Source organism: Pinus tabuliformis, chromosome 4_2, assembly GCF_031772625.1.
Source record: "Pinus tabuliformis cultivar Carrire ecotype Pingquan chromosome 4_2, CPIR1, whole genome shotgun sequence".
Lineage (NCBI taxonomy): Eukaryota > Viridiplantae > Streptophyta > Pinopsida > Pinales > Pinaceae > Pinus > Pinus tabuliformis.
In genome coordinates this window covers 179,199,479-179,208,354 of record NC_142304.1, presented here as the reverse complement: position 1 = coordinate 179,208,354, position 8,876 = coordinate 179,199,479, and the positions used below count along the sequence as shown (strand labels likewise).

The following is an 8,876-nucleotide window of genomic DNA, read 5'->3' as shown; positions in this document are numbered from 1 at the left end:
CAGCGCGCTAGTGCTATCACAGCAGGATTGAAAGAAATTGGCAGTGCAGTGCGAGACTGCACCAACATGTTGGAAGAATCATTTGAGGTCCTCACAAATCTGCAGGAGGACCCCAACATCCAGCACTTGGAGATAGAGGCGTGCAAAATCCAATACCAGTACAACAACATTAAAGGAACTGCGCAAACGGTGGGCCTCACTCAGATGCTCGCACGGATGTAGTAGGCTAAAGCATTGAATGAGTAGGTGGACATGACATGACATAAGGAAGCAGTCTTAAAGGCACGCATCCAGCCTTGGATCGACGAGGCCTTCACCATCACGGCAGAAATCGAAGGCAAGTTCGCACACATGCAGGGGATGCACACATTGATGTAGAGAAGAACTCCTGATACAAAAGTCTTGGAGCAGCGTATGCAACAGATCCGGCAAGCAGCAACTCAGTTAGCTGTTGATCTCTGCGTAGTTCAAGAACGGTTGGAGGGATGCTGCACCAAGATCATCTCGCCGATAGAGTGACTCGAGGGTGAGTCATGATGTTTGTGTTGGGGGCATGTTGGGTATGGAATCCCTCCAAGGAATGTTTTGGGGCTTAAAGCTCAAGGTTTGATGGAATCTTGTTGTAAAGCTTCGCGAATTGTGAGCGTGAAGTACGAAGTTATGATAGATTCACAGGGTTGTCCACCCTAGTTTTGTAATGTAATTTCGGCTAGATAGACCTACCAATGGTGTGCAGACCATGGGATTGTATAAATAGAGCAAGGCTCTAAGTGTAAAAGGGAGATAGAGAATAGAAGAAGAGCATGAAAAGTCTGAGGGATTGAGTCAAGTGTAGAGTGTGTTTGTGGGTCGTAGAGTAGGAGAAGGCTATGAAACTGAGTGCGCAGAGGCCTAGTAGTCCGTAGTTGAGTGCGTGGACCCCTACAACTGAGTGCATAGGGCGAGTCGAGTCTATAACCATGGAAAGAATCAATAAAGAGAAGTTTGGTTATAATTTTGTGCATCTATTCTTGGGTTAATGCATGATTGGTATAAATTGAAAATATACAGTTTATTTACTGCGTGCACCTGTATGAATGTTTTATGTTGTTAAGTATAACTCAGAGCACTCAAGTAGGCAAAGATAATTAACTAACATTGGAATATAAGCAAGGTCTTGGGTAATAGTGCAAAACGCGGAACAACCCCTGGATAGGGCTGCACAAAGGCAGTGTATCAGGTCATGAGGAACAGGAAGGTGCGTGAAGCAACCTGTGCAAGGATAAACCATAGACCAGTCAAACTTATCAGACATCTCTAGGGTGCGGAAACCTAGTTTTAGCACCCTCCCATACTACTTCGGGTGAGACCTCAGTCCGCGCTCCTCGCACTGTTGCCGAAAGGGACAGTGGTACAAGGATTTGTTTGGCTAACTAACTATGAACCTAGGTCAGGGCCCAACAAGCAAACATCGGGCTATAGGAGGTGAGTAACAGGTAAAACCCATTAACTCCGCCGGAAATTAAGGAAAGTTATTATTTTTAAGTGTTTTAACACATGTACGTGGGTTGGGTATATGCTGACCCACGTGTACACGCTTGTATCACAGGGAAAAGTAGCGTATAGGGAATAAAACATTGTTTTTTATATTTTGGACCAAGTCTGGAAGGAAGGATTGCACTAGGCCATAATTAGAGCATCATATCTGCCTAGAGTGGTAAATGGTGTTATAACATTCGCTAGTCCAAGCTGATTTTTCACTCCAACTGGTTAGATCATCCAGTTCTGATAACATTTCATGATAATGTTGATGAGCATACTTTCTAAAAAAAAATTAATGCACACATTTGAAAAATATTGGGTGTCTCTATTTCAATAATTACTTTATGAATAATTTTAAGTAATTTTATCATAACAATTTGTATGGTTCAAGAGGCTCTTGAAAATTGTTGAACTGCAACATAATAAAATATGGGTGGAATTTATTTAATTAATAAGATACACATAAATAAAATGTTTATGGTTGTTGGATTCATCTTCCAAGTCCTCTTGGAATCTCAACTATGGTTTATATTCCTCGCCATAACCTTAACTAATCAAGTGTCTAACATGCCCCCCACCCCCCCGGCACTAATACAAAGGGGTTCTTATGGGTCTAAATAGAGATATTAGGAAAACTATCAATGGATGAATGTGCTATCTAAATATGTTAGTTTTTGGATGATTTCAAACCCAATGGCTAGAAAAAGCCAAAATATTTTACTAAATGGTGGTTTAAGGCTGACCACCAACTCTGGAATTCAAGTCTAAGGCTTAGAAATTCCTAGAACATTTCCTATTTTTTCTAGAATTTGATATCTTCTACTGATTGGAAGTGATCACAATTGGTGATTTAAAGATGCCCACAAACTATGGAACTTGACTGTAAGGATCAAAAGTTAATGGAACATTTCCAAATTTGGTTATAAGTTGATGTCTTGTGTTGATCAGGAATGTTTGCAAACAGCTATTTGAAAATGACCAAAAACTAATTTCATGTAGAATTTGTAAGTATTTTGCTAAATGGTGGTTTCTGGAAGACCACAAACTAACTCATGCTCATAGTTATAATTATAGCTCTAACTATGTCTCTGAATATGGTACTACTTGTGGCTCAGGCTCACTTACATGCTTGATTGATGGGGATTCAAAATTAGAAATCTTTGTGCCAATCACTGATTTTAAATCTGTCGTATCAAACATAATGTGAGAATATGAAAACATCATATGGATGAAGATAAAAAACGTTGATACTCTAGGTGGCCAACTCAATGAGGGTGTCAAATTGTATTGAATATGTACGTTTTTACAATGCAATTTAACTAGTAAACTTACAAAAAAATTATTTATTAGTTACCATTGTTATTGATTCTAAATTTGAATTAATATTTAAAATAAATGTGTTGTTTACTTATAACATGTGTTTTCTATTAGTTCATAGGCTCCAATAGATACTCTTTAAGTGATTTCCTTGAAAAATTCCTTTTCAATCTTTGAAATATTGGGAAGCCAAAACCATAAAACTAGGATGCATAATGAAAAATGGTAGCTATAAAACAAATATTGAAAATAAACTATGAGAAAAATAACAATACACCTGCAATTAGTAGTAGGGGATGTCTGTAAATCCATCTACAAAGCATTTAGATTTAATCTCTATGAATGGGAGCCTTTTTTTTTGTGGCCTTAGCTATTGCTTCAACCTCAACTATAATAGCCTCAACCTAAAATTCCTCAAGTTGTTGCAACCCATTATCACATGTCATTAAAGTAATCTTGATGTTGTTTCCTTTACTTTCAACAACTTCCAGTGGTACTCTGATAAAATTTGAATTTCTTTCTTTCCCTTTTTCCTTCCATGTTAAAAACGTAATAGATGGATCTATTTGGTAAAGATAAAGAGCACATGTATATGGATCAAATCCTACAATGAGTGTGTACATCCCAAATTGCCTTGGACCACCACTTTTGGTGTACTTATGTTGATGACCTTCATTGTAATGAGTGAAATATCCTACAATAAAAAATCCTCAATAATTAGTCTATGATTTTGATAGTCAGTTTAGCCTTATTAATCAAAACATGAGGACCTATTTTCAGCCCCACACAATCCAATATAATGTGGTTATCCAAATTTATAATTTTTTTAACTATCCTAGAATTTTCGAGCTTAGTCGTGGATTCTGTCTTTATGACTAACACAATGTTATCAGTCCCTTGAAATCCAACAATTTTGTTACCCTTTGTACGACCTCAAACGCATACTCCATTTTAAACAAATGACAATTTAGTGAAAACACCATGATTTTTATGTCATATTTTTCCATTCTCATAACCAGAAAAACACCTTTAGAACCCTAAAAATAAGTACACAATTCTCCTCAGGTAAATGCATCTTTCCTAAGAATATAGCAACATGCATATGTATATGCCTTTCTTGCAAAATTCACTATAAGAGTTGTCGATCCAAACTCTTCAAAGAAAGAGGAGTAATGAGAAAGAGGGGAGCTAAAGGTTGAAACATGCCCCAAATTCATTGAGAATCTCTATTAAGAAGAGTGGATAGAGTCTGAGAAGATGGTAGAGTAAAGCACATAATGGTAGAGTGCGTAGGTATGAGTAGGAATGGAATTAACCATGGTGATAGAACCTACTCTTATACTACTTTTGGACTCACCAAAATAAAATATAGTGTGGAATTCAATTAATTAATAAGATACAAATATAAATAAAATGTTCATGATTATATTGGATTCATCTTCCAAGGTCCCTTGGACTCCTAATGACGGTTCATATTCCTTACCATAACCCTGGAAAATTAGGTGTCTAGCATAAAGAAAACACTTGAATTCCACATTGCATCCTACTTGAGGGACACTAGGAATAAGTTGCTATCAGAATCCGTCCAAGTCACATGTACAAGTTTATTGTCTAAATCTATGGAAGAATAAGTATGCCACCAAATTGAACCTATATGTGGAAATTTCTTTGTACTATTATATGAAATCATTTCATAGTGCATGTTTGAGGTTTTCCAAAGTGGATATAAATATAATGGAACCCATATCTGATCTATATGTTGAGAAGAATTTCAATTACATCAAAATTAATGGGTCCACCAAGTCACCATCTCTTATCAATGAATGTGCTAGAAAAGTAGGTCTTGAGGGAGATAATATATCAAACAACCCAAAATGGGGAAATGTGATTTTGTAGGGGGCAAAAAAATATTCCAATCATGCCCCATCACTAATGGATCATATAGTCTCTTGAAACATGTATTTTCTTAGATGGAATATTGAGATTTCGAATTTTAGGATTGAGAGTAGGAATTAAAATTTATGATCCATTAAAAAATATATCATATCACTTTTAAATCATAAGATCTAACTTCCTTATTTCCATGAGGAATTCTTTAAGGAAGTGGTTCACCAAATATATTTGGATTTTGAATAATTTTTTGCATGAATAAATGAAGTAGAAAAGAAATGTAATCTAAATAATTTACTGGATGGAAACTTGAATGGGGTGCATATGTCAATGGAAAAGGGGAATTTTTCAAGTATTGGTCAAGAACTCATCAATGCCCTATCTAAGAAATTGAAATTGAAATAAAGGGCATCGATAAATAAGAAATACTTGATTTTAGTAGAATTGGATGTCGTATAGAAAGTACGAGAAATGATCAAGTAGAAACATAATAAAATGATCCTTCAAACACCATGATCACTAAAAGATATTGTCCTAGTGCTATTAAAGAACAATGAAAAACCACAAGTCTAAGTACCTACAAGGATTCGAAAGAAATAATTTGTATATATATGAGATCAATTGGTAGAATTTTCAAACTTTTTAATGGCTATTGATTTCCAAGTGCAACAAGAATGGATAGAGATGACTTTAGATCTATAGTATTTCAAAAAGTGTTCATGGAAAATGATATTTTGAGTACATATAATGTATCAAAGTGGAAATTTTTCATCACAATCATGAATCCAAAACTGGAAATATTTTGAACATAAAGAAATCACCAATAACTCAAGCACATTAATTAATACAACCATTGATAAATTTTCATTAAACAAAGGCTCAATATTTACCTTAGAAACCTAAAATCATTCAATGGTTGCTCAATGCTCTTTTTCAAACAATGTTTAATTACAATGCAACTCATGTTTTTGTGCATATTACCCTCTTTGGCCAAAAATACCCTTTTATAGTCAATTTACAAAGAGATATAATAGAGTAGGGGGGTAATGGAAAGACTAAGAGACTAACCTTTCAAATTCCATTCATCCTATTTTCCTCTCCTATTTTCTTTTTTATATTTTATGTACTTATTTTTTCTTCTCTTTGTCTTTATTGTCACCTAGGATGTCCTTTGTCTCTCACGAAGTGGCCAAATCCCAAGGCATAGTGTTGAGGATGCACCTTCCTATGCCACTCTAGGCCTTTGAACCAGTTCTCAGGACAAGGGTGTACTCTCAGTATTTCCTAAGGCAAGAGTCCTTGCTTGTCACTCAATGACAACATAGTTAATAGATGAAGCTTAGACTAGATTTATCACATATAAAGTGATGCATGGATTCAATCTTTTCCATGGAATTTGAACATGAATAATATGTTGGAATTTAATTTTGGAGAAAAATTAGAGGGGTTAGAAGTAACTAGGGATATTTTATAGTATTTTAGCCATGGGAATTAGTTTCTAAACCTTGGACATCGAGATCTATTTAAGTTATGCAGCTGACTCAAACAAAAAAAATATGGGGACAAGAGGAGGAACCATTTCTCTCCTAACACATATGCATTAGAAAGAAAACTAATGGACAAGGTATACCATAGACCCATTAGCTTATTCAAAATTATATGAGATAGGAAATGGAGAAGAGAAACACATCATAACTTTTTTGAATTAATTATTAACTAGTGGTTGTAGCCTCAGTCGTAATCTTAGGATGACTCCATTAGTTCATTCATAAAATAAAAGATTCGAGGTTGGGGACAATGTGGAAAGTTTTAGCTTGAACATGTAATTCTACATTGGCTTTCTGTCTAGCATGTGGAAGTGTCTGAAAAGTTACTCTATAGATATTATTAACTAGATCAACATCAAAGAAATCACCTGGTCAAGATCCAAATTAGACCCTTTTCCATTTGGTGTACTCATTTCCACCGGTATTTGGGCCCAAATGCCACTAAGGGAACTAGCTCCAACGAATGGAGAATTACTTCAAAGATAATGAATTTTTAGAGACAATGAAATAAATAAATTTGTAATTATAATCTAATGAAATCGAGATAAATCAAATTAATCTACTACTATCAATATCACACTAAGCTAAGATATATATATATATATATATATAGATATCCCAATTACTATTTATATCGTATTCGAAACAAAAATATCAACAACAAATATGTGATACAAATCTACACGTTTACTAGCTGAAATAAACTAATTATAAACAAAACTATAATTCACTCGAATAGATAAATGAATTTCGCTAATCACAACATTCACACAAGTATTCTTTCCTCAATGATTTAATAATAATAAGAGTAATTAGTCAATAGTCAATAGTAACCAATTTCAACCATACAATATGAAAGCAATAGAAAAGAAATATTGTGATTTCAATGAAAAATGAGCAAGTTAATGAAAGCAACAATACCATAATTAATTGATCTCATTGAAACATGAAGTCACGTTGCTCTAGAATTATATTAAGAAAATATGAACTTTACAACATTGCACAACCTATTTTCCCAGGGTCATCTTGTTGCTTAAATAATATTACAAAATAGGGCATTAAATTTGCTCCAAGTTTTTCTAACTACTCAAAAATATAAATATAAAATCAAAATTTTGTTTTTATTCTTAGATAAAAATAAGCCTTCAACTCATTGGAGTAATGCCTTGAGAATCGCCATTGGTTGATTTCCATCGCGAATGAACCTCTAGAAGGTATGCAAGTTTCAAAGAGGGATCGAGTTGGACATTGACCTAACAATCAAACACTTCTACTTCGATAGCTGGAAATTCTTGTGTGATTGTATTGATAATCAATTTGGTCAACAATAAGTAACCTTGCGACTTCACCAAAAATCTCTAGATTGAATCGATGTCAATCATTTAAATTTTCTCAATATTATTTTGATGCTCATGTCTACGTTCTTATGCCTTCTTCCTCATTTTATCAACCTCCAATGGCTTATTCTTTGAAACATCTCATTCCAACCCATTATATTTGACCACCTACATTATATATTGCATTAATGATGAACAACTTTGTTATGAAAGTTTCACCAATTATTTAGAATTATGCAAGTAATATTTCCAAGGTTTTCAAGACTATCTTATTTTGCATCATATTGATTATGGGTAGGCTGAGGGTGATTCTATTCTCAACGTTTTTCCAGGAAATCAACTCAATCCATTTCATATTTTCTTCCTTATACTTTATTTCATTATCGATCATGTTATCAAATAATCCATCTACCAGGTTCTGTTGAGTTTGAGTTATACTTAGCTTATTAAATAATTGATCATGTATGTCAAGGAACTATTTATTCAACTCAAGTCCTTATTGCTTAAACTTTTCCATGTCAACTACATTATTGGTTGTTTCCTAGATCTTCGATTGAAGTTTAGCCATATGAGCATCCTTCCTTTGGTCTATAACATGAAATTCATGTTAACTTTTGTTGATTTCATCTTTTAATTTCTATTGCAATTCATCAATATTATAGGTGTGTCATTATTGGGACATAACCTCTCGTAGTTTCAACTGTTCTTGGAACTTACCCATTGTTGTGACAAGTTTTGCTCCAATTGTAATATTTTAACATCTTTCTAATTTAGAATTTCCATTAACTTTGTGACATGGAAGACATTAGCATTTGCATAGGCTCCAATGGAGTGTGCTAAATCTTTACATTTTTGTTCTTCATTTAATTAAGAGCCATCCCAAACCATTTTTGGAGGAGCCTTTGTATCTTCCGTTATATTTTGAACTTTCCTCTTCATTCTACTTCTTTTAATCACAACTTTCTTTTGAGGCTTGAAGCAGAAATACAATGGAGGAATGTACTCCATTTCAATTAGTGATAGAGAGTTGACCATGATTTCTTCTTGTGAATTGTGTCCAAGAATGGTACTAATGGGAGTTTTCATTATGATCTTGGAGGCGACCAAACAGGTTGTTGCCTCAGTAGCAGTATTTGTAGGAGAAGGAGTGACTTGTTGCTTTCGATTTTGAACAGGAGTAGAAGTATCACTCGGAGCTTCAAGTGTTTTTTGTTAGTCAGGAATGCGTGTTGTAGACTTAAAAATATCATCCCATTGTTGATGT

The 8,876-nt window shown here is 34.3% G+C and overlaps 1 pseudogene; it reads right to left on the bottom strand.

Annotated features, from left to right (window-relative positions):
* Positions 1-3,167: 3,167 nt before the first annotated feature.
* On the bottom strand, positions 3,168-3,845 carry LOC149168748 (proteasome subunit alpha type-7 pseudogene; annotated as a pseudogene).
* Positions 3,846-8,876: the final 5,031 nt, after the last annotated feature.